Source organism: Mustela erminea, chromosome 5 (genome assembly GCF_009829155.1).
Source record: "Mustela erminea isolate mMusErm1 chromosome 5, mMusErm1.Pri, whole genome shotgun sequence".
NCBI lineage: Eukaryota > Metazoa > Chordata > Mammalia > Carnivora > Mustelidae > Mustela > Mustela erminea.
In genome coordinates this window covers 127,237,288-127,264,993 of record NC_045618.1, presented here as the reverse complement: position 1 = coordinate 127,264,993, position 27,706 = coordinate 127,237,288, and the positions used below count along the sequence as shown (strand labels likewise).

The window sequence follows — 27,706 nt, the reverse complement described above, 5'->3', positions numbered from 1 at the left end:
CGTTATGGTCTGATGGAAACAACATAGTAACAATTAAGAGGGGACAGGAATGCTCTAATTTCTAAAACATCAATCTTAGATATGTAATTAAATTTTACAGCAGGGCAAAGAGTGAAGGGCAAGGATTATTTTTTATTTCTTCATTCCGTTAGAGTACCAAGCTACAGAGCTTTTGTAGAGTAAGTCTTCAATAAACACTTGATTGTTTTGTTGTTACATGGCCACTGTGTCATAACTGCCTTTGTGCTCTTTGTAGCAACGGAGTCTTTCACCCACTGTTCCCAATTAAACATTTGCTGAATGGCTATTATGTGCCAGTCAGTGTGCAATGCCCAGGTGGTCCTGGCTGTTAAGGAGAAAGTAGTCTGGATTAGGAGGCATGTTTACACATAATTAGAGTACCACTGAAGATACACCAGAGTACTATGGGAGCAAAGAAGTGTAACCAACTTCATTTGGGGAAGTAACTATAATTTTATATTATAATAGGATCCTTAAAGTGCAAAAGTTTTACAGGCAAAGGAAAGTGGGAGAGGCTATTCTAGGTCATAAGAACATCATGTACTAAAGTACAGAGGCATGAAAAAGCAGATGGGTTTGGAGATTAGCAAAGCATTAAGTATGGATAGAATTGAGGTGGGTGGGAGCTGACTGATGAGAGATGAGGCCACAGCTGAACTGAGAAGAGCTTTGTATGCCAAAGTGATGAACCGAGATATTATTCTATGGAGATCAAAGAACAAATGGAACATTTTAAGAATCGAAGAATTGTGATTTGATGCCTTTATTTATTTGGGAGGGATCACACCATGACAATGTGGAGACCAGTATATGTAAGGATAGCTTGTAGAGAGATAGTAGGAAGGGTGGTTAGGAGGGGGTACCGGGTGGCTCAGTGTGTTAAGTGACCGACTCTTGATTTTGGCTCAGGTCATGATCTTAGGACTGTGAGATTCAGTCCCGCTACGGGCTCCACACTGGGTATGCAGCCTGCTTAAGATTCCATCTTTCCTTCTTCCTCTGCTCCTCTCTTTTTCTCCCTCTTAAAAAAAAAAAAAATAATTAAATTTAAAGAAGGCTGGTTAGGAAAGAGTTCCAAGCCCAAAATGATAAAGTCCCAGCTAGGCTGGAGGGTGTATTGGAGATGTATCCACAACAGGATATGCTGAGTCAGTGGATGGGAAATACAGAGTGGGAGGTAAATCAAGTCTGCATTGTCTCTAAATTGGGAGCCCAGTGGGAGCTGTGATGTCATAAAATAGGAAGAAAGGCAAAGTCTGAGTAAACAGGCCACTACTGTAGATTTAAATCCTGTCTGTTGTACTTATTGTCCTGCAATTCAGGTAAGGCAATTCACTTTGCTGAGCCACAGCTGCATCATCTACAAAATGGAAAAATATTATCTACTTCATGGGATCATTAAGGTTAAACATGTAGCTTACTGCCTGGACAGAGAAGTTGCTTGATAAATATTTGTTGAATGAAGAAAACTGTCAGAAATAGAATAAACAGCAGAGACTATGTATGGATATGGATATAAAACTAGGCTTTGTTGTGTGACCTTGAGCATGTTACCTAACCTCCTTCACATGTGAAATAGGGAAAATTTATCCTATCTCACTGGCTAGTTGGGAGGATTGAATTGGAAACCCTATGCAGTGCCTGAGCTGGCACATAATTAGGGTTAAATAAATATGCATTGAATAAAAATATAAATTAGCTCAACTGTGGTCAGTACATCTTTTTTACAGAGGTAGAAAATGACCTCAGTTTACTAAATATTACATACACGCTCACATACTCACAAAAGAGAACACTGAGTCTGTTTCACGTTAGAATTTAAAATTGTAAGATTCTATTGTTTGAAAAGTTAACTTGCGTAGAAAAGTTTATTTTTCAATGTCAAGAAAAGTCACGCCTATTTGTGTTTTATAAAAATTAGAAAATACCTTCATATCGTCCCATTAAAAAACAAAACAAAATAGCTAAATCTTTGTGCAGAGTATAGATGACCTGCATAACTTTTGTTCTATAGAAAGGATACTGAGAAAACAATTATTTTTAAATAACCCAAGTACAACCAGCATTATTACTTCATTTTGTTTGAATGCCTTTGATGATTTATTTGGATTCTGTTCCTGCTTGGATAAATGCATTTCACTTTGTGTATTGTGGCTGTGACAGATAATGCTAGATGATCCTCAATACACCTCAACTTTCTTCTAATAGAGTAACTAACCCCTCCAACCTCTGACCTTTCTCCACCCCATTTATTAGAAAGATGGCCTCCCAACTGTGGACTACATTTCCCAGCATCTCTAGAAGCTAGATAAGTTCGTGTAAAACTTCCGGGCAATAGAAGAGGAGTGAAATCGATATCTTTAATTTCTGGATCATCTCCTTAAACATTTGTCCTGTACTCTCTCCTGTCCCTTCTTCTGTGGGCCATAGGACAGATGTGGTAGAGACCAAGGTTCTGTAACACTGAAGAACATGACCTCAGGGAATGGTAATGCAGCATAAAGGAAGGCACTTGTGTCCTTTAATGACCTAGAGGAGTCAGTCTACTTCACCACCTGGACCCGCGGGACTGTAATGTGAGAAATGCATTTCTATCTATGTAAGCCACTACATTTTTTTTAAATCGTTGTTATTATAGCATCTCAATGTTTATCCCATGTATTCCAGGGTTTGACCTTATTTTTCAAGAAAAAAAAATGATTTCAATTGTGAAAATTGCCTCTAGGACTTTATGGGACAAATAGATTTTTAAAGAGAAAGGTCTGATGTGTCAGGCTGAACTCTGAATATTCATTACCACACCAAGGTTATTACCAAGGGTTTTCTATCACTCCTTATCTAATAACAGTATTTTGAGTTTTAATGGAGAATGCTTAATTGTCAATTTAGTTGGTTTTGATTATGATTATGCTGTTGTTTGTCATGAAGTAATATTTTTTTATTTCTTTTACCATCTTCTGCCAGTCAATACTATTTGAATAAACTACAGACCTTTCAATTAGACATAACCACAAATTAGATTAAAAACTGGGGGTCTCAAAAGAGAATGTCCAAAAAAATGGTTCACTAAATTTTAACCATGAAATAATAGTGTCATTTTGTATGATACAACCACTAACTTCCTTTAAGACATTTTTTCTTTAAACTAATGACCAGTCAGCATCGGAAATAGAATTCTATTATATTGCTTTGCCACTCTTGTGGCAAATGAGGTAAAATATGATTCAAGATTCTAGTTTTGCATACCTTCAGCATAGGGTATTTGCATCAGTATTTTTATTACTAGTGTAATGAATAGCTATGCAATGGCTTAGTTGTCAAAAAGTTAAGTCATAAAAAAGATAGGTAAGAAAATAATTAGAGCATCAGATGATGGTGGAATGTAGCATAATATAGACAGAACATATTACAGTTATCATATATGGTCACCTATACAACCTAACCAATCACACATAGGATTGTCTTGGATCAACTGATTTGGAAAACGACTGTACTCATACTTCAGTCACTTTCAGTAATTCTCAACTTCAAAAAAGCCAAATCAGTTTCTTCCCCTCGTCTTCCAAGTAACCGGTGACAGCTGCTGTAAGTGGAAAGAACTCTTGGCTAGGAATCAGGAAACTTCATTGCTACGCTTGGCTTTCCCGCTTAGGAAGTGTGAATTTGGGCAGGTCATTTAACCTTTGTGCTGGGTGATTATGAAGCTCAGAATAGGATCATCTATAAGAAGTGTTTCGGCAAATAAAAAGCTTTATACAAATATGAAATAGTATGTGTGTGTATATGTGTGTGTGTGCATGTAAGGAAAACTAACATCATCAATAGTAGAAAGCCACCTATAAATGTATTTGTTCATATGTATGTATGAACACACATACATAGATATATACATATAGATATATACATGTGTATACATAAAGAAACACACACACGTATTTACTAAATTAAAAACATTTACTACCTAGGATTTATGTCCTGGCTACTTCTGAAATGAATCAAGGTAGTTACAGATTAACACACAATGCCAAGGTGCAATGAAAAGCTTTAAAAAAAATATAAAGTCCTTGTAGATGACATTTAAAAAGTATTCTCCGGTGGAGTCCCTTGGCTCTTCATTGATGGTTGACAGCAAAGAAGAAGAGGGGAGCTTCGTTGTAATAAAGACAGGTTACCAATAATTTACTGAACACCTGTGAATTATTCCACCCCAAAGGAAAGTTAGAATCTTAACGATGACCTACATCTAATGAAAAGGTTTCACCCATATCCTATTCCTTTGTCTCCCCTCTCTGGGTGATAAAGTTAATAGGTCACCTCTGCCAGAGTTTTCAGGAAGTAACATCTGGGAAGTGTCAAGTTCCCATAGTGAATACAAGGCAAACATTAGGCTTGTACCCTAAAGTCAGTAGGACTACTACTATAACCATCTTTTAAATTTTTCTCTTCGTGATCATCTAAGATTAAGGAACAAAATGACAATCCTGAGAACAACTAATCTTTACCTATTCCCACACCACCTGATAATTGTTGAAGACCCAATAATCTCTTCTTCTAAAATAATTTTAAGTGAGCTACATTCCTTTTTATATAAATATAAATAAATTAGGGATGAATTTCATTGTGAGGCAGAGAATAATACAAAGACCTTTGATTTGTGAGCTCAGACAATGTTATTCTATTTTGAAACCATCCATCAATACCCTTTGATCTTTATTTTAAAAACAACTAAGAGGAAAGCACTGGATTTTATGGTCTCAGTCCTCATTGTGAACTACAAATATATTATACTGTATTTTTATTGGAGAGTAACATTGATGGTCATCTGCCTCAATTGAAACTCACAGATTAAGCACCAGATTAATGAGGATAGGCCAAAAAAAATGGCATTTGATGTTTTTCCCCACCTCTCCCACTGCCAGCCTTAAAAAAAAAAAAAATGATAATGTGTAAAATGGCTTCAAAATCTCTGCCTCGAAGGCAAGGAAAGAGAGAGCAAGAGCTGATCATTACCAAACATTCTGTACTTTGTCCTACTGCAGTGGTTAGTTTGCCTTCTCACCAACCAAAGGAATCACTTCAGGAGCATCTCCAGGCATTAAAAAAGTGCACAACTATGACATTTGTCTTTCAGAAGTTGGAATTTCTTCTCCAGATTAATATTTCTATTTTCTGATACTCCCAAAAAACAGTTCCTAAGGAAGAATTCTGCAGCAATAGAGTCAAAACTTGTCACCTTAGAACCATAATGTGGCTTTTTTTTAAAAGGAGACCTCCAAAAGCAGTGTCTCATTTAGTATTACAGTGTCCTTGCCAAAGAGGCTGCAGAGAACACCAGCTCTGTTTTACAAATGGAGGCCTGAGTGTCATCCTAGCCTCTCTTCATACAGAGAGAATGAGAGGAAGCAGTGACAGCCACATATTCTACTCATTTCTTGAATGTGCATTTGTGAACTCACATGCCAATGATAGACTCCTTAAGCAGGTGCAGAATAAACAAACAGAATACATCGGGAATGCTGGTCCTTGTGATTAGAATTTAATCTGTCTCAGGAAGCAACTGCAAAGGGACAAAATGTATACCAGTAAACATAGTTTAAGTGATTCAGGACTCACCTGACCCCTCTTGTCCTCTTGGAGCTGTAAATATCTGCCCAGATTGGCAGAGTCAGCTAGAACAGACAGTGGAGAGAGAGAGAGAGACCCCGAGACCTTAGTCTTTATAGGCAACCCCCTCTCTCTTCAAACATCTTCTTCATTCTGATTGGCTTCTGGTTCTTTCACTGCTCCTTGCCTTTGAATTGTTCTCCACTCAGCAGCTTGCAGGGTTAATATCTCCAACTTCCCCCAAAGCATCTACGCATGTCCTGGGCACGTATGTGTATTTCCAGTGACCCAAAGTGACAGTCAGTGGGAGGTATCTTCTTGTAACTCCTTTTCCTGGAGACTTGTCTCTCCCTTGCATGGCTTGTCTTGGCTCTTCTAAAAGGCTAAAGGAGGTTATCCACTCTCTTCACCCACAGGTTGCAAACCATAATGTGGCTCTGTTTTAGAAGGATGGCCTGCATGACTTGCATATCACTGCCAGAAAGAAAACTCAGGTTCTATATTTGAACCCCTACCTTGTCCAAATAAAGCACCTCCAAAAATTATGAGCTCATTATTGCCTTTCTATTTGATATCTTCCTACCCAGGTTAACAATATTTCTGTTCTTAATCTGATTTTCAGCCCTTTTTTCTTCTTTATAAAGTTTTCTTTATAAAGTTTCTTCTGACACAGGTGAAGTTATGGGTTGTTTTCTGAAGAAAAAAAAGAAAGAAAGAAAGAAAGAAAGAGAAAGAAAAGAAAGAAAAAAGTTCTTTTGTTCCTAGCTTCCCATACCATCTTACAGAATGAACATATGTGATTTTCAAGGAATAATAACTGGAATAATTTTGTCATTTTATCTTAATTTCTTGATTACACAAATGAAAGTTCAGGTCAAATTCTGCCATAAGACAAGGGAGTTTCCAAGTTCCTTTCTTGGGGTAAAACATGATTATACCCATTATTGAGTGAAAGCAAAAGAGAAGCTTAAGAATAATTCAGCTCAGGGCACCTGGGTGGCTCAGTTGGTTAAGTGTCTCTGACTCTTGATTTCAGCTCAAGTCGTGATTTCAGTTTCATGAGATGGAGTGACATGTTGGGTTCCACACTGAGCATGGAGCCTGCTTAAGATTCTCTCTCTCTTTCTGCTCACTGACACCTCTCTCTCTCTTTCAAAAAAAAAAAAATTCAGATATGCATAGACTTTTTCTATTATAATGATATTTGTTGAATTGGCAAATATCCAATATACTGTTTTTGAATTTTACCATGACTAGTTCTGATAACCATAATGTGATAACATGATTACCTACAAGAAACTTGAATTTTACAGCCCTGGTCTATACAGAGACTGGAAAAATATCTTCTTAAAATCATGTTCAATTGAATTTAACTCATTTCTGCCAAAGAGATAAATGTCATCTTTCCCTACAGTCTTTTATTCCAGTGAAATTCAAATAGTAATGAGATTCAGCATTTTCAACATGTTTAATCTAAGTTTAGTCTTTTGAAGTCTTGAAACAGATAATGTACCCCCTTCTTCCCAATATTCTCTGGGATGGAGATGTACTGAATGTCCTCTCAGAATTCTCGAATGTTGAGTTATTTTTGATTCAGAACATTTCCACTGGTTGTCCTTGGGTAGACATGCCATATTATCACATTACCTTTGGAATCTTTTTAAACTGTGACCCACATTCTTAGTAAGGCAACGAGATATGAACACCTTCCTTCCCACCAACTTTTTTTTTTTTTTAATGACATCTCCCTTGAGTAACTGGTCACCTTGCAGGGTCTCAATTCATTAAGCTGAGTACACATGATACATATTCCTATGAATTATAGGGGCTTTTTGTTTTCCTTAACTTGGAAGCACCAAGAACTTTAATATTGCCCCACATATTTGAATTGTAATGTTTAGAATATTGTCATAGAGAATTTCATTCCTCAGTTTTTCTCATACTTTCTTTACACCCTGCACACCAATTACACGTGTGTGTACACTCATATATTCACAGTTAAAAACTTAAGTTTTAGGTTAAGTCCCACTTATCTAACTCACAATTCAGAACTTTAGGTAAAAGAAAATTGTCATTACTCTTTTAGCATTCATTATTGCTTTCTGTGGATACTGATCAGGGTATGCTATCTTTCACAATAATCTTTCTCACATGGTCTGTTTGAAAAAATCTTGTGAAGTCCTTGTCTCCTTGTCTTCACCTCTCCACTCCAGGTGCCCAGTCCAGTCTTCAGAAGTGTGTTTAGCTAACACAGGCTTCTCTCTACTCCCCAGATATCTTGATTTTAATTAAGAATGAATTTTAGGGATGCCTGGGTGGCTCAGTCATTAAGCGGCTGCCTTCGACTCAGGTCATGATCCCAGCATCCTGGGATCGAGTCCCACATCGGGCTCCTTGCTCAGCAGATAGCCTGCTTTTCCCTCTGCCTCTGCCTGCCACTCTGTCTGCCTGTGCTCACACTCTCTGACAAATAAATTTTAAAAAATCTTTTATTTTTATTTTTATTTTTTTATTTTTTAGTTTTTATAAACATGTATTTTTATCCCCAGGGGTACAGGTCTGTGAATCACCAGGTTTACACACTTCACAGCACTCACCAAAGCACATACCCTCTTCAATGTCCATAACCCCACCCCGCCTTCTCCCAACCCCCCTCCCCCCAGCAACCCTCAGTTTGTTTTGTGAGATTAAGAGTCATTTATGGTTTGTCTCCCTCCCAATCCCATCTTGTTTCATTGATTCTTCTCCTACCCACTTAAGCCCCCATGTTGCATCACCACTTCCTCATATCAGGGAGATCATATGATAGTTGTCTTTCTCTGCTTGACTTATTTTCACTAGGCATCAGGGAAATACAAATCAAAACCACAATGAGATATCACCTCACACCAGTCAGAATGGCTAAAATCAACAAGTCAGGAAATGACAGATGCTGGCGAGGATGCGGAGAAAGGGGAACCCTCCTACACTGTTGGTGGGAATGCAAGCTGGTGCAACCACTCTGGAAAACAGCATGGAGGTTCCTCAAAATGCTGAAAATAGAACTGCCCTATGACCCAGCAATTGCACTACTGGGTATTTACCCTAAAGATACAAATGTAGTGATCCAAAGGGGCACGTGCACCCGAATGTTTATAGCTGCAATGTCCACAATAGCCAAACTATGGAAAGAACCTAGATGTCCATCAACAGATGAATGGATAAATTTTTAAAAATCTTAAAAAAAAAGGAATTTTAATGAATTTCTAAATTGCATGTTTTCAGATACCCTTAAAAGGGGATAGGGGAACTGGGAGTAGAAACATTGCCAGTGCTTTGAAAGGAAGATACCACAAAGAAAAGTGGCAAAATGCATAGCTTGCAATTTTAATGAACAAAGTTGTACCAATTGATCATTGTATTTCCTTACACTATTTCTAACATTTACCCTGCAGAGTGAGTATTATTCTTATTAACCCCATGTTTACAAATAAGAAAGCTGAAGATCCCAGTTGTTTTGTGATTTGCCCAGGGTTAGAGAGCAGTGAAGTGGCCCAGCCAGGATTTAAATCAGTTCTATGGATGCCTGTGCCCACTTACCTAGACTTTGGGGAAGGGTAAGAGCTCAAAATATCCAACTGTCAGCTCCAAGTAATTTGGAATTTGTTCAGACCAAAAGATACATATGGAGAATCTAAAAATGCTCTTCCTTCCATCTCTTTAAATCCAAGGAAGGTATAAGAGTAAAACATAAAACATGGACTTAGAAGTCAGAAAACACCAGGTCAAATTCTGTTTCTGACAGTTATTATACTGGTTCTTACCCTGGGTAAAGTTAGTTGTTTGGAGCCAGGTTCTTCTATATAACAATGAATGTAACAATACCAACTCCACTGGTCTACTGTGAGGATGCAATGAACATAACTTACATGAAAATTTCAATGTGAGTGCCCCACTACTAGTAGGATCTCAATGTTTTTTGTTTTTTTTTTTTAGATTTTATTTATTTATTTATTTGACAGAAAGATAGAGAGGACAAGTAGTCAGAGTGGCAGGCAGAGGGAGATGCAGGCTCTCTACGGAGCAGGAAGCCTGATGTGGGGCTTGATCCCAGAACCCTGGGATCATGACCTGAGCCAATGGCAGATGCTTAACCCACTGAGTCACTGAGGCACCCCTTATTTATAACCTTTAAATAGTTGCAAAGGAAGATGTTTCTCAAGTCTGTGACAACTTATTCTTAAATGATCAACAGACAGTAGCTACATCACCGTGGCTAAGAGTATAAATTCTAACTCCTAACTGCCGGTTTAAATCCTGGCTCTACTCTTAAAAAGCTGTCTGTCTTACTATATTTGCTCAATGCTTCTGGCCCTCAGTTTCCTTATCTATAAAATAGGAATAATAATAATAATAGCACTTACCTGGTGAGGTTTTGTAAGATTTAAATTCATTAATATAAGTGATTAGTACAGTGACTGGCACTTGGTAAGTGCTTTATACATGCTTGCTATTAGGGTGCCTGGTAGCTCACTGGATTGGGCATCTGCCTTCGGCTCAGGTCATGATCCTGGGGTCCTGGGATCGAGTCCCGTATTGGGCTCCTTGCTCAGTGGGGAGCCTGCTTCTCCCTCCCACTCTGCTCCTTCCACCCTACTCGCTCATACCCTCTCTCCCTCTCTCTCAAATAAATAAAATCTTTTTTTTAAAAATGCTAGCTATTATTACTAACCAAGCAAAGAATATAGCTAGAATAGTAATTCTCAGCCAGGGGTGATTGGGCCTCCCAGGGGACATTTAGCAATGTCTGGAGACATTTTTGATTGATACAACTCAGTGAGGGGATGACATTTAGAGGGCAAAGACCAGGGCTGCTATTAAACATTCTAAAATGCATAAGATAGCACCTACAACAAAGAAATATCTAGTCCAAATGTCAATAGTGCCAAAGTTTAGAAATACTGAGCTGAGAAAAACCATTGCCGGTCAACAGAGATCCTGAACTACTTTCCCAGGGGGTATAAGAATTCACTAACCAAATATTGCTGGAAAATCAAATAGGTGTATAGAAACTGTACCTTACTCAATGTCAAGTAAGCTAATATTGGAAAAAGTCAAATGGTTATTGGATATATGGGACTATAACATTTCAGTATGTCTTAGATTTATGTTAAAATGTTCTTTTAAAAGAGTAATATTTATTTCTTGTAAGATAGTTATTCTAAAATCCATTGAGTAAGAATTTGGAGAGTGGATAAGCAAGGATGTGCAAGGGCTTAAGAGCCTGCTGGCCCCACAAAAGTTAATGCTTGCCAATTTATTCGGATTTCTTCCCCCAGACCAGAGAAGATGGTCTGCGTATCATGGACACTGGGTAGGAAAGAAAGTGGGCATGAATTTTCATGCTCCTTTATATCTTCGCCCTCCTCAACCTTACTTACTTTGTGGGTGGTGGGATTATTTAAAGAAAGCTAGATATGAAATGATCAAAGTATCTCTTTTCTCACAGTCTCGGGGTCTCAGGTGATTTTAGCAGGGTTTTGTACTGGGAGGACACCTTATCAATCCTGTGACTTTCTCTAGATGTCCTCTGGCCTTCCAACTCTTAGGAGGAAAGTAAGAAGCTCTCAATCTTAACTTTTGTTATCTGGGACCTGATGGTTGATAACCGGGAATTAGAAAGATAAAGTGAGGCCTCTTCTTTCCCAGTCCTTGGCAGGGAGATACTGCTCAAACACAAAACACTGTTCCAATGAACAGAAGAAACATGAAGAAGTAGAACTCCTATTTAATGTTTGCAGGTAAGATCCACCAGACAGGTTCGTATGAGTTGAGGATGGACTCAGTATTGTCTGCCATATAAAAAGAGGACTCTGAGTCATTCTGATTGCAGTGGGTTGAATAATAGTCCATAAATATATCAGATCCTGATCCCCAGAACCTGGGAATTTTGCCTTATTTGGAAAAAAGCTTTCTGGAGATCTGAGATATGGAGATTATTTTGGATTATCTTGAGATATGGAGATTATTTTGGATTATCTGGCTATGCCTTAAAGGTAATCAGGAGTATTCTTGTGAAAGGGAGGTGGAGAAAGACCCAACACACAGAGAAGAGGAAGCCATGTGACCATGGAGGCAGAGACTAGAGGGACACAGTCACCAGAAGTTGGAAGGCGCAAGGAATGGACTCTCTCCTACAGCCTCTGAAATAAGTGCAGCTCTGCCAATACTTTGATTTCTGTCCAGTGAACATCATTTTGGACTTTTGGCCTCCAGACTTGTGAGAAAATACATTTCTACTGTTTTAAGTCACCAGGTTGTGGTGATTTGTTTCAGCAGCTAGAGGACACTGATACAGTTGTCATGACTGTGGCTTCTCTTCTCACAGGCATCCATAACCTGAACCTAAGTGGGAAAAAGGAAGTGGAGGAAGAGGAAGAAGAATGGGCAAACAAACAAACAACAAACAAACAAACAAAAAACAACACCTAAAGGCAGGCAGGAGGTAGAAGATTGAACAGGAGCAGGAAGAAAAGAAGAAGAAACAGAAAAAAGTGGTAGAGAAATAATTCACTGAATGGTACAGGTCACGTGTGAATCATGTTGGGGAGAAGTACGGAGAGTCCCTAAATTCCCCTCTTATCTACACAGCAGACACTGAGGTTATGTCTTAGGCTTGAGTCACAAGACTTTAAAACATCTTTAAAACATCTTCATGATTCATCCAATGGTTATATGTAGCACACTAAAGGTTTTCTCATCAAGGTTACCAATGACCTCCCTTCAGGCAAAAGACAGTAACCTTTTAGTCATCAACCTCTTTAACTTGACTTGCCAACACTAAACATCGGTCAAGATTCTGCTCATAACCCACTTCTTCCATAAAATTTCCCTTGATCTTTGTTTCTATTTTCTGATTTCCTATGACACTCTTAGGAAATGTGGCTTTTCTTTCTACCCTTCTAAAAAGAGGCCAGGGAGGCTGCTAAGCATCTTAAAACGCATAACACAACTCCCTACAACAAAGAATTATATTTTTATACCCCTCCAGCACTTGGCACAGGGCTGGTGTGGAATAGAGTCCTGTGGTGACTGACTACCTATTACTCTGTTCAGTAATACAGATGGTCTCATCTCCATCATTTTCTACCTATTTATCATATTTTACAATGATGATTGATAATGAGAATCATGTCCCTGAGGCATGCTAGGCCTAAATCATAAAAAATAAACTGACAAAATTCATTCACTCTCTTGCTGGTTAAAAAGAAAAAAAAAAATTTACTCATACATTTTAGAAAGATTTCCAACTGGGAGAGTTGAGGCCAGAAAGCATTACTCATTCAACCTAATTTAACTCCAAGATGCAATTAACAGCAACTCCTCAAGTCCCAAATATTCACAGCATCTGAAGATTTACTTATGACCGGGAGAGTTACAGGTCTGTCCTAAAATATACCTGAAGGTATCAGCTTTCTGTTATTTATTTCCCAATACATAGCAACTCTTAGTATAAAAGTAAGTTTATTTTAAAATTGATTATATGTCCTGGATTAAAATTTCCCAAAGGACATTCTGCATTTGGGTGGGCTGTTCCTATGTTTCAAAGTGCTCATTTGCATCCAATATAATTGAAATTTAAGTCCAGGTCAACAAATAGTTCCACAATAAGTGATCAGATAACTGCCCACATGCAAACCATTATGGGCAAACATAGCCGAAGAATCTAGTCGAGGACGTAACAAGTGTTTGTGAGCATCCCTAGGATTTCACATTTTAATGTTTATTATTTTTTGGTTTTGAAGCATAAAAAGACCTAAGGGATATTGTGGCATTCCCATCATGTAAGAGCAGTTTATAAAAAACACATTACAAATTAAGAATCACAAACACACGGAGAATGGAATAAGTTAAATAAAACAAGTGAACTAATTAACACACTTCCAAAACAGAAAACCAAGACTTAAAATATTGCACACCTTAATGAAATAGCAGCTGCTCTTATTAAAGACCATATATTCCATATATAGTATTTTGTAGTTTATTGCCTTTCCCACCTTGGAAAAATTATGTTAGTTATATGGCCCCATATTAACAGTTTTTTGGCCTTTTATAAGTAACAGCTTTGAAACTGGACATTTAGCTATCCATTAAGTCAGTTGCTTGAGAAAAGCTTTCATTTTCTTTTTTTTCTGGCTCTTTAGAATGCTTCAAAAGAATGATTCAGGGAAATAATAAAAGGATTAATTCAAAATGATGAACTGATGAAATTATAAAATGGAAATGCACCCCTCCACACACACACCCACTCTGTTATCTATGTCTCTAAAGCATGGTGCCCTCACATTACTCATATATGCCACAGATTTCTATTTTGATGACATTAATTAGTCCAGAATAATGACTGAGGTCAAAAGTCCTACACACCATGAAAAGCCGGGTTTTATGTAGAGAAAAGGGTACTTGATGAGGCTACTATTACCAGGCTTCTTTTCTCCACTTTCCAAAGAGAATCCTATGGGTTGTAGCCTGTTTTCCTGTCTGTTAATGATAAAATGCCTCGTATTCTACTAGCACTTTCTGAAACTCAAACTTCACTGTCTTCCTGAGACGAGTCTGCCCTGAAGGGAAAAATAGTTTTCTTCACCCAGCGCCTTTTTCCTTGTATTAATATTAATATCCCATGAGAATATTAGCTCTGGAGGAAAGAATTTGGTGGCAAAATTTCATATTTACTCATGAAATCCACCCCCAACTTCCACTCACAGATTTTAACAGGACGGTCAAAGGAAAAGCTCCCATGCTTACCGCCCTCTCTTCATGCTTCCCTCAGCTTCTTAGGACACCCACTCTGGGTTTATTTTCTGTTGATTTTTTTTTTTTTTTTTTTGGAGTTCTTCCTGCTGAACCAAAAGCCACTTTTACTAGCAGAGGCTCTTTTTTAGAGAATACTTTGTATTTATTAGGGCAGAAAGTATTTAAGTTAAAAAAAAGATGACTTCCTTGGCCCTGGCTGAGGGTGAAGACAGAAAATGGTGTGCATCCAGTCCTCTGGCTCTACCCCTGCCCACCTATTCTCCCCGTGCCTGGCCCTGCCTCACGGGTTGCAAGAAGTATGTATCGAAGCCTCATGCATCAAATCTCAGTAAGATTTAAGCAATGCAGTGGGGTTGACAGCAATTGCCTGTCCTTCCTTTCCTAGAAATGCTGTTCAGAAGTCTTGCTGAAGGAAACTCCTTGGTGCTACTTAATCTTTAAAATGATTTTTAAATGGCTATTTACATACGTGACTGAGTGACAAAGCGCGTGAACTGTGGAGTGGCTCTCTGCATTTACATGTGGGCTCCATACTCGGCCTTGAGTAAGTTATTCTACCTCTCTGTGCCTCAATTTCCTGGTTTGAGGTACAAGTTGTTGTGAGGATTAAATAAGTTAAAATAAGCAAAGTGCTTCAGAATAGTGTTGCCATGTGGTACACAGTCTGTTACAGATGAAGTATCTATATCTGTTTCTCAAACATGAAGATTTGAAGACATGCTTGTATGTCAATAGAGTATTTTGAACTCTGAACAACAGTTGACCTTGGAACAATGTGGGGGTTCGGGGCCCTGACCTTAAGCTCAGTCAAAAATCTTCATGTAACTATTGACTTCTCCAAAACTCAAATACTAATAGCCTACTGATGCCAAATATGAATAGTCGATTAACACATATTTTGTATGTTACATAATTTATTAAAAATACTCTTAGTGTCTTACAGTAAGGTAAGCTGGAAGAAAGAAAATGTTATAAAAAAATCATAAAGAAGAAAAAAAATACATTTATAGTACCGTACTATATTTGTTTTAAAAATCCAAGGTAAGTAGATCTGTGTGTTCAAAGTCGTGTTGTTCAAGGGTCAACTGTGTCATGTATGTGTATATATATGTATACTGTATACTGTATACATAATATATATAAAATATATACTTACAAACTTATGTATATATAACATTTTTATATACATATATATGTATATATATATATATAAAATTAATACCATCTAACAGAATAAATGTTTATCTAGAGTATAATTAGCTTTGTCACTGTTCAATATTTGGGGTGATCCATTGCTGCTAACCAATGGAGACAAGCATCACAGGGTTCAAAGTAGACTTATATGGATGAAGGGGCTCAGGCCTAGATAATAAAGAAAGAAACATGTACAGGGAACCACCACGAGTCATGTTCTGAGCTTGGCATTTTTCATGTGCCATTTCTTATAAGTCTTAACAGCTCTTTTAAAGTAAATGCACTAAGTTGTATTGTGCAGATGAGGTCAATGAGCTCAGAACTGTTCAGTAAATTACTCCAAATCACACAGCTAGTAAGGTCATGGTAGAGGTAGGATTCTAATTCTACACCACTTTTTAGCACAAAACATAACATGAGAAAAGGACCAAGATAGGTTATGCAAGGGAAGTGATTTTACGAAGGGGTCATTATGAATAGATCATTGACGAACAAGGTTTATAATTCAAAGGTGGTTTGGTCTATCTTAGACTCAGCCTTGAGGTAGATATTCAAACCACATACAATCCACTTTTAATCCTGTGAACAAAGCCATTATACATTTCAACTGTAGACTCAAACATGGTCAGGGATGGAAAGTCACTTAGAAGACCGTTTAGTTCAACTTCTTCAGTCAACAGCTAAGACTTCCGAGGTGAGGTGAGCGCTGAAGTGTCACACAGGCAGTTAGCAGCAGAAGCAGCCAGGCTTCTCCCAGACCCAATACTCCTACCCTCACAGCATGTAGCAGAGCCAACCGGGACACCCCAGTTTTATATCCATCCGTTTAGATGCATGTACATCCTGGTTCATTTTAAATATTCCAATTTCTACTTTAGCATCTAAACCTAAAAAGAATATTAAGGGGATTCTTAAAGTTCTTTGGGAAGATGTAACAAATAATAATATTTTCTGGTAGAAAATAGAATTTATCTCTAGGAGTTTCTATTTTTAAAACTTGGCCAAAATTCTGGTATTGCTATATGGTGTCCGATGAGAACAAAATCTACACAGTGTCTGGGGAGGGGGGGAAATAGCCTTTTAAAAAGAAGGTGGTGCTTTTCTTCATGCAGAGAGGAATTAAAGGGATTTTTAACTTTTTTTTTTGTTAGATTACATTCATTCAACAAATATTTAGAGTACCAAATAATAATAACAGCAGGACTCCTACTCTCCTTGCATATTTTGTAGCACTTATTAGTGAGCTGGGTTTTTGATAGTCATTGATTGTGCTCTCCTGTGTTCAGTATAGTAGATGGCTCCAGGACAAGAATCACTGAGATTATGTCAGCTACCACTGATGGCCTTCTGTGGTGGTAGAAGGCGATGGCTCTCGACTATTCCAATGTTTGTGTTGTTTAGAACCAGGCCACATAATAATGCACTTTCTTAGTTATATCAACATCAGTAATATGAAGTCCAAAGGCTTACAATTTCTTTCATTGTGTGTGCACCAGAAATTTATCATTAATAGCAGTATTTCTTATCTGGCTGCCAAGCTTGAGGTAGTATAAAAAAAAAAAAAAAGAAAGAAAGAAAGAAAAAAAGGAAAGGAAGAAGAAAAAGCTGTACCATCTAGCTATACCATAGTACGATTCTATATCATGGAGCCTAGGAAGCTTTATTAATGTGAGTTATAAAAGACAGTTATAATGTGAAAAAGCATATTATCTACTGCTTCAGAAATACTGCATTATTTTTATAAAAGATTTTATTTATTTGAGAGAGAGAGGGAGGGAGAGAGCACAAGCGGGGGGAAGAGGAAAAGGAAGAGGGGGAATCAGACTCCCTACTGAGCAGGGAACCCAACTCTGAGCTTGATCCCAGGAGCCAGAGATCATGACCCGGGCTGAAGGCAGACGCTTAACTGACTGAACCATCCAGGCTCCCCAGAAATATTGCATTATTATAACAGAACAGCTAAAGATGCTAGATCTTGGGAATCTCAAACTTTTCTACCTAATCTTCAAAATGTGCCAAACATCATCTTGGTAGAAAGGGTTGTGTGGCAATGTGGAAAGGAAGGAGGTAACAGGGTAAAGGTAAAGACAAAGAAGGAGAGAAGTACACAATTCTAAGTGATTTTTATAGCAGACACTTAGCCTAAGTCTGCAAATAAATTGCCAACTGACAAGAAACTGGCATATGAACTAAGCAAGTTTCTCAGGCCAAACGTCCAGAAATAAAGGAACGCTGGTGGGACTGAATAGGAAGGGAAACCACAATAAGCCACAAGTTAGCTGGATATTGTCAGACCTATAAGGTCCAGCAAAGATTTCCTTGCTATATAGTATAGGGGGTAAAGCCCCACTTCCTGAAGACGATATTGAAAGTCAACAATGATGGAGCAACTGATGTTCATTCATCATATGGGTCTATTTCCATAAAATTCTATGTTATAAAATCAATTTGGGATTTAAGGGACCAGCATCACAATCTTAGGGATTTTTGTTCCTTATAAACCATCTGGTGGAAAAGTCCTGGTGAACTATGTGGTGATGACAGGAATCTCTATAAAAATCCACAAATATGATGGCCAACACATACTCAGTCCTCAACAGTATGCTTACACAAACACAAGGGAGATGGTGCACACAATGATAACACGGATACTTTACTGATATCCATTATGGAAAATCAGCACATTTCATGCTCAGTAAATTGGTCACTAATATTGGTGACATACAGATGTTATCTGAACAGTGTGGTTTTCATGCCATTCAAAGCACTGAAGGCAGGGTTGAAACCCTTAGGCAGAAATTCCAAGAACAACACTGCGATTTGAATTTTCATGAATACAATCAGGCAACTGGTCTGTTAAGTGCTGAAAGACATTGCAAATCTGGCTATCAAGATGTTAATAAACACCTTTTGCTTAGTGTAGAGAGATGATGGAGAGTGTAGTGTGGTTAGTTCAGTTAGTGAATACATTTTGAACCCTTACACTATGTTTAGCTCCTGTGGTAGGCAAAACACAGTGCCTTTTTCCAAAGAGCTTACTATCTAGTAAGGCATCTTGCAATTCAGAAATAAAATTATATTGATAGCATTTATAAATAGTACCTAAAATACAGATGCTTTCTCATATCACTGGTTGGTCAGACCATTTTCTATGTAGCTTTCAAAGAATCTTATTCTGGATCCATATTGATTTAAAGAATCAGGAAGATGTTCAATCTATGATGATATCAAAATAACATGAAACTAAATCTTGAATCCAACCACATACATATTTTTTTGTATTCTAGACAGACCTTTGGTTAATAATTAGAAAAATGAACTGCCAATATTAAATTGGTGACTTACTTTGGTCTGACCTTCTCAGATCCTACCTGGATTCCAAATATTTCCCAATGGCTCTTCCCGCAAATAGGGGGTAACTTGGGAATTCACTCTCCTTCTGGCACCAGCAAAAGGTAAGTAATTATTCTCTTGGTAGAAGACAATGTTGCTTTTGTAAAATCGATCGAACATTTGTATAAATTTGTGGTGTTGAGATGAGTATCAAAATAGCATGGATTTCATTCGGGTAGTTGCCACTTTGATGAGTTTCAGTTAAGGTAATGTTAGGAAAGTTGGTAAGTTTCAGATGTGTTGACTGCACATGCAGAAGGACAAAACAAGATTCCTTTTGCAACCACTCTTTCAACCTATAACTCGGGGTCAGCGGGGAGGGCAGGGCAGCCATTAGAGACTCTGGAAGATATAACTTACTCTCCTGTATGTGACTATTTTGTTTACAGTTCACTTGCAATCACTCTCTGAGAAGAGCAGTAAACACTAAATATTTAAGGGTAATGAAAATTTAGGCTGAATATCTACTTGTATCATGGGAAAGTTTTTCTCTAGCTGCTCTGTGGTACCAGTGTCTGTGACTGTACATCCCACTGAGAAATATAAAGAGTTCCAAAGGGTAAAATTAAGGGTAGAGAACATCTGACCTCAATCATGGGCGTCAGGATAAGAAATGCATAACACATGCTCACAGCTCAAAAGCAGTGATCTCGAGGTTACTGGAGACAGATGGCAGCTGTTCAGTTGGACATCTGGATCTCAGTGGCTCCAGAATGGGATTGTTCTCACATGAGATCTGTCTAGGAGAAGCTCAGCCCATCTTCAGTAATGGCTTTGAGAATCTGATTTCATCTTCACGTAGCACCCAACAAATAGTAAATTTTTACATATACACAAGATCCTTGTTTCTGGAAAATAAAGGTTGCCCCAAAGCAAAATATTAATACAAGAAGGATCATTCTGGGGTTGTATGGCTCTGTCCAAATTCATCCTTCATCATTAGTGCCTACACTCAAAAGCAATGAAGGGTACTGTTAAGGGTCTTGGCTGTCTTCCTGTATTATTTGACATCATCTAAATACATATAACATTTTACCTACTTTTTAAAAGTTCAGTTTCATTCCCTCTTCTGAGAAGAGTAATAAACAGCAAAATGCTGATGAGTAATAAAGTTCAGCATATGCAAGGTTGGGTTAGTATATAAGTTTAGTTGTCATTAATTTCAGATGGTATTATATAACTATTATAATTGGTAACTAGGAATTATGAAGTATTTATATATTTAAACATATACATTCAGCTAATCAAATTTATCAGTGTACCAAATAAAGGAATTATATTTAAATTCTTAAAAATTACAAGGTTAAGACTGGTAAAACATAGATAAGACTTTGGGATAGACATTTGAATGAATGGAAACAACTTCTTGGATGCAAGGCCACCAGTGCAAAGTAACTTATGAATGTAAGTATGTTGTTGGCATAGTCCTTGTTCAACAGTGGAAATTTTTCATATAGCAGATTGTAAAAGGTGTCATGAACTACATTTGTATACTTATGTAGGCTTTTTGTTTTGTTTTGTGTTTTGTTTCTAAATTTTTATATAACTACTTGGTACAAATCCCAAACCATAAAATAACTGAGGTTATTTTAAAAACAGTTTGAAGGGATAAGTTTTTTGCTCAATTTACTTGATATTGCTATTTATGTAAGAATTGTACATTTTAATTGCTGTAATTGGCTGCAATTGGCTGGGACAGGGCCTTAGCAAAGACTCTGGAGTCTATCTCATTACTGCATTTGCTCAATAAATAAGCACCTTTCTAGAAAATACACTTTCTTTAATGTGTGACATAGTGTAATATTTAAGTCAACTCTTCAGAAATTGAGAGAAGTTCTTGAAAAGACTGAGTTAAGATTCTTTAGAAATGGAATTCGGTGTAGATTTCAATTTAGTCCATTCCTAAACAAATGAGAAGGTGAAACAACTTAATTTCAAACAAACATTTCTAAGTATCAGTCATATGTAATGGGGGGAGAGGTACAACACGTAAGATAAAAGGCCAAGACCAATTATATATGGCCATTAATCATCATTCTTCCAAGGACAAAGAGACAGAATGATCCCATAAATCCCTGATCGCAGTTGGAGACAGTGAGGGAAAGCTGGGTGCAACTTAACTGTTCAGTGGTCATCAAACCAAAATCTTTTTTAAGCCGACAATGTCAGAGTCTAGAGATGTTACTCTGAAGCAGAATGTGGATGACTGTGGGCTGCTGGTACAGACAGAACAAAATGAAACTACATGGGAAATGATCACATAGAACCAATGTCCCAAATCTGGCTGCTTCCAAGCACGTGGGAGGAAGGAAAAACAGGATGGGAGCTCAGTCCTAAAGAAGTTCATATCATTTTTGGGGCGCCTGGGTGGATCAGTGAGTTAAGCCTCTGCCTTCGGCTCAGGTGATGATCTCAAGGTCCTGGGATCAAGCCCCACATCAGGCTCTCTGCTCAGTGGGGAGCCTGCTTCCTCCTCTCTCTCTCTGCCTGCCTCTCTGCCTGCTTGTGATCTCTGTCAAATAAATAAATAAAATCTTTAAAAAGAAAAAAAAAAGTTCATACCATTTTGATAATAAAATACCAGTTATACACTCCAAACCAGATAGAGGAGTACACCTAAAGGTCTTGATGATCCTGATAAATGGGGAAGAGTTCTGGTTAATAGAAATAATCCAGGCAGAGCTGGTGGGGAAGTAACCTTGAGGGGTAAATCAAGCATCTTTGGAAGCTGCTTTTAAGTCTTCTACCTGGGTGACCAAGGGGACTGCAGTCATAGCTTGGACATCTGGGAGGATATATAATACTGGAAACCAAATTTTAAAAGGGTACCTTTTACCTCCAGTGGAAAGGAAACCACATTCTCGTTTTGTTCAGGGATAGGAAATAAAGCTCAAAGGCAGATAATCAAATGAATCTTTAAGGCATGGCTCTTGAACTTGAGCATTCTGGAAGACTTTTTACAGCACATTGCTGGTCCTGCCCCCAGAGTTTCTGAATCAGTAGATTTAGGGGTGACCTGAGAATTTGTAGCTAACCAGCTCTCAGGTGCTGCTACTGCTGCTGGTTTGGGAACCACATTTTGAGCACCGGGAGTTTAAGGAATACTGGACAAAAGGATATGTACCTTACAGAAAATTAGGATTTGTTCTCAGTGTCTCAGTGGAATCTAATCAGTAAGTTTACATGCAGTTAAAATTAAAAAATGAGCAATGACCACCACTGCTAATTTGCAACAGTCAACCTAACCTCACAAAAGACTCCTCCAATGGAAAAAATGGGAAACTCTTTCCACGGTACACATTGGCTTTATTGGCTGTGGTCTTAGTCAAAGCACAGAATGAACCTTGGCCAGCAGCATGAGGTCTCTCAAGCTTGCAGCTGTTGGGAGGAGGCTGCTCTGCCAGTGACTCTGGGCAGGAAGTGCCTCATTAGAACCGGTGCATCTATTTTATTCAACTCAGAATAAAGTTAAAAAAGAAAAAAAAGGGCAAAACTCCCTAGGTTTCTCCAAACTTCTCCTACACAGCCCAACCTCCCCAAAGCCACCATATCAGATAGCTTTACTGCGATGACTGCCTGACTTCTGGTAACTGGCAGCTTGAGGTTCAGAATGATGGGAAGTTTTCAAAATGCAAAGCCATAAATCAAGCCTGTATCTTCAATCACGGTGGGCTTATTGATAGCATAAATAAAATGGAAATCCAAAATGACAGACAAGCACAGGGCACTCAGACTGAAAAAATATCTGAAAGGAGGCCACTTTCCACCCAGATCCAGACTGCCAGGAAGCAGTCCACAGAGAACATTAAAGACCAGTGCGACGTGCATCAGTGCGCAAGTTCACAGCACTTCTCACCGCGCCGCTTTCCAGGACCCTACATCAGATAAAGGGCGTAGTGCTACCGCAGTTTTGTTTTGTTTTTCTTTCAAGTAAACAGTTTAAAATGTGTGTTGTTGAAGGCAACCCAGCTTCCTCTGTGCTCAGATCATTTTACAGAACTCCTGCCATCTTTCATTGCCTTCTCCAGCTAAGTGCTCAGCAATAATGGACAAACAAAATCTAAACTAGCATTACCACTACCCTAGGGATAACACTGAATACGAGTTATGCAGTATGATCTGATAATAGCTGGCTTCAAGAGCTGGGGAAAAAGAAAAAAAACCAACCACCTTGTACAGGGGATATATTCGAAACTTAGAGTTTAAATCCTATGTGCAACGTGACACACGTTTTGGGAATTGCTCTTTCGGCTTTCAGGTAAAAAAGATGACATAAATAGGTTCTCCTGATAGATGAAGGACGTGTAAATATGCTCTAAAAAAGAGCTATGCATCATCCCACAAGGGTGAAGAGAAGCAATTTTGTTTTACCAAAAGGAGCATTTCACCCCTGGTGAACAGACCAGCTTACGTCACTAGAAAAAAAAAAATATATATATCAGTTAATTACTAATCTCACTAGCTCTTTATTTTTATTTTTTTTAAAGATTTTATTTATTTGACAGACAGAGATCACAAGTAGGCAGAGAGGCAGGCAGAGAGAGAGGAGGAAGCAGGCTCTCCGCTGAGCAGAGAGCCCAATGCGGGGCTCAATCCCAGGACCCTGGGATCATGACCTGAGCTGAAGGCAGAGGCTTTAACCCACTGAGCCACCCAGGGGCCTCCTCACTAGCTCTTTATGGTTGCCATTTATTCTGATGTCTTGAAATGTAGGCACAGTGCAAGCAGGCATGACTCTAGTCCCTGGGCCGGCCCAAGTAAAGGGCATAAATGTGCTTCCAAAGATCCTTGAGGAAATGACTATGAAACCTAGAGAAAGAAATGAGAGCGAGAGATAGACAAACATACATTTGGAGGAAATATTTCCAATTGGAATAGAGTATTTCAAGAACAAAGGGAGATGCACTATCTCAAAGCACATATTTTCACCTTGTTGGCCAAGTGTTTTAAAAGCCATTTGAACCTCCTGGTAGCTTCAAAAATACACCTGACTCTAAATGAAAAATTTGTAAGAAAAACAAAAGCAAAAGGAAACTGTAATTTGATAGAAAACCTGATACTACAACATTTAGACTTGTCCCTTAAAAAAAAAAAAAAACTTTTAAGAAAATATTAAATCAGAATAAAAGGGAACCGTCAATTAGTGACTAATGAGCATATAATATAATCCTCCCTTCCCTCAAAATAAGATCTTTTCTTACTTTTAAATGTAAACTGTTTAATATCCATTAATTTTGTTTTAAAAAAATATTGCTTCAAACCATTATTCTGATCTTTTACTTCCCATCAAGTATCAGCTAAAATGACACAGAGCTCTAATACTTAAGTGTAAATTGTACCTTTTTAAAAAAATTAAATAATGCCAGTCAAAATGCTTTACTAAAGAATAATGTAGGAGAGGAAGTCAAGTCATGGTGATCTACGGAGTGATGACAGAAGACAGTGTGGGCATGAATGTCCAGCATCTGCCAGTCTGAGAAAGACACGGCATTCATTCTGGAATAGCAACTGTGTGACTTCAGTGCCTTAAAACATAGCAAGTTATTGTTGGAATTACAGGCAAGGAGTGTGGTATGGCACTTTTTTGAGTATGGTAGCCTTTTTGTTTTTTCATGTTCCCACCTCTGTGCTCCCTGGTACAAGACTCTACCTTTTGAAAGGTGGAGGTCATTGGATTATATATTGTTTTGACTATCCTCCTGAAAGGAAACTAACATGGTGCTATGTTTAGAAATCTAGTATTTTCCTGCAGAAAGCGAAGTAACAAGTTCTCATCCACAACTGTCACGTGGCTTTGTACCATGTCAGAGTCAAGCTGTGTTACGGAAGATACCCAGCCACAGAAATACTCCTCGGCTTTCAGCCAGGGGCACTCAGAGACACTGGTCATTTAGATCCTTTTGCAATTGGCTGGTCCTGAAAGACAGGCAGGTGCTACAAACCTCTGACAGTCTGCCCCCTCATTGTGGGTCGCAGTTATGAGATTTCAGAGGTCAACAGTGGGGGCTGATCTGGTAGGACTCTTTTCGTGACTTGAGTGGAGTTTGGATCTAGGAAGGATGTGGGCCTAGATGTAGATACAGCAGGAGAGGCTAAGCTGGGGGCAGATGAGGTTAGAACTTGAAGGTCTGCCTGGTCTCACCAGAGCAGAAAAATTGGTTTACTTTGTTACTAATCAAAAGCAAGGAGACTTCTCTGAAATCTGTTTGGGGGCTTGGACTCTGAAGTCCTGTTTCTAGATGTAAGCATTTCTCCTAGCCTTAAATTAGATGTGTCGTGTTTTGTACGGAAATGGAACTAAATGGAATCTTTCATGGTTTAAATTTCTTTTCTCAAATAGGGATAAGCTGATGTTTTTATTGCTAAACATTTGAGAACTTAAAAGTTGAAAGATGTAACTATTTTTATATCATACTTTGGTACATGAAATGCCTTTAATATACAAACTTTCCCAAATTTACTTTCCAGCTTACGGTTCATGGTTTAGTTTTGATCCAAGAAAACCAGATGCCTTCGTGAGGGCAGCTTCCTCATTTGAAGGCCATGAAAATCACAAATTTTCTTTCTTTCTTCTTAAAATTAAATTGAGAGGAAATACTGGGATAGTTTGAGGAGAGGGTGTAAGAATCTTAGAAAAGGAATAATTTACTCAATGATCATTCCTATTCTTAGCTATTATATGATGTAGAGTTGGGTTTATAGTACAAATCCTGAGAAGAACAATTTGAGATTCCTAACTCCTTGCTAAAAAATTTTGCTAAGTAAATATACCATCTAATTATATGTAAGAATCTGGTCCCATTAAAAAAAATTTGCTATTTAACTATAAGATTAAATATAGATTAAAGAAAATATAACAATTACTGTGACTTGAAATACAATTTACATACCATTGATCAGAGCCTCAAAATGGAAAATGCATTTACCTCACTTGAAGGGATAAAAATGAAAAAAAAAAAATTGGCTTGTTTTCTTAGCTAAGTAGGTAGGCACTTTTAACGCACATAACCTTTAAGTCCAAATGTCTTATGTGTATTGTTTTGTTAAGCTATAGATCTTATCTCTTTTATTAGTGCAAATATGTAAACTATAAGAAAAGCTGGTGATTCTGGGAAACTGTATGCATAAGCTGTTATATAACCAACTGGTTTTCAACCTTTAAATCAGACACTAGTAAAGGAAGTAATAATAACGTTAGCCAATGGGAAAAACATCCAGCCAGATTTCTCCCAGCTGTGTTTCTCCCCTCTGTGGCCTTCAGTAACTTCAGTGGAAGTTCAGTGTGTTTAGGGAGAAAGATGGCCAGAAGAATCAAAATTATTAAACCAAAAAGGTCAATCTTCAAATTAAGTCTTGGACCAGGCTCAGTGCAAGAATAAGGTTAATCCCTTCCAGTGTCCCAGTATTGTAAGCAATATGGCTGATCGGCCACAACTCAAATGGGGCTGATATCAGGAGTTATCCTGCCAAAGGGGTGAATGAAGGAAAAATAGTTGTTGGCTTTGAAATGTACAAATCAAGCTATTAGTGTTTCCTTAGCATTCCTTTTGATTTCCAACTCGAGCTTATGGTGACTGCAAGAGATAGGAAAAATCCTCAGAAAAGACAGGTCCTTGGATTGAATTCCATATAAACAGAGGGCCAAGGAATTTTGACAAAATTGTTGCTCACAAAAAGTTGACTTTGCCTTTGAAGTTCTTGTGTGTTCCATATTTACCGTCAGACACCTTCATTCATCCAACAGTAGCACAGGGTGTTCAATAATATGATATAATGGCTCTATTTTTTTTTCAGATTAAAAAAGGTCTTTCATAAGATCCTTCTCCATTCTGTTATAAAATCATCAGCTAATATGTTTTCAAGGATTTGCCAGGTAAATAATCTGTGCTACCTTCAACTTTCAGGTCTAACTGGCCTGATATAATTTTTTTCCTTTTTTTAATGGCCACAGATGTGTGAATAGTGGTTTAAACCAGTTCCTACTAAAAAGAATGGACTGCCTGGAGTTCCTCCTGACACATTAAGGGAAAAGCTATTTAACTTAAATCCACAGGACTTTTTAATTAAATCCATAGAATTTAAATAGAACGTGTTCATATTCTCCCTTCTTTTCTCCCCAGTAAGTCATTTCGATCCAAGGAGAGAAAATATTATAGTGTTGTTCAAAACATCAATGAAAATACTGACATAATTTCTCTCTACCCCCAATATTACTCTGGTGTGATATAGGTTCTGAGAAGCACCAGGACTGAGAGCCACTCTTTCCAAAAGGGCTACTCCCACCGAACCTTACTGTGCTCATCAGCCCATTAACAGCTGGAAGTCCTGAGGTTAGAGAAAACAAAACAAAACCTGTTCAATTTTGTCTAATGCAGAATTTTTCCAGCTAGTCTGAACACATCACTCCTTTTTTCATGGAATCCCTAATGCCAAACAAACTGTACATCATGCACAGCTGGTTTTGTGTTTCCGTTTTCCTTCCTAGCACAATGACTGGCCCCTACTAGGAGCTCAACAGATTTCCGTAATGGATAAATAATAAAATGCATGGCTGTCCTTCCCGAGGTCATGTAGATTGCATTATGTAATTTTTTTCAGATCAAAGATCTCTGTCTTCTGCAGTAACCACTGGTACTCAAGTTCAGAGACGAAGAGTACCGTTTCTTCTGGACATTTAACTATAGTAAGTTTGTAAAAC

General features: G+C 38.0%; 1 long non-coding RNA gene across 3 annotated transcripts; it reads left to right on the top strand.

Annotated features, from left to right (window-relative positions):
- The first annotated feature begins 341 nt into the window (after positions 1–341).
- Positions 342–27,701, top strand: LOC116591678. Of its 3 annotated transcripts, none has more exons than XR_004286113.1 (6): positions 342–463; positions 2,452–2,620; positions 11,993–12,161; positions 14,807–14,965; positions 18,980–19,070; positions 27,607–27,700. It is a non-coding gene; the product is annotated as an uncharacterized LOC116591678 (long non-coding RNA). The 3 variants fall into 3 exon arrangements; XR_004286114.1 differs by lacking the exon at positions 342–463 and adding an exon at positions 970–981 and having other exon boundaries at positions 27,607–27,701; XR_004286112.1 differs by lacking the exon at positions 342–463 and having other exon boundaries at positions 1,086–2,620; positions 27,607–27,701.
- The last annotated feature ends 5 nt before the right edge of the window (positions 27,702–27,706 follow it).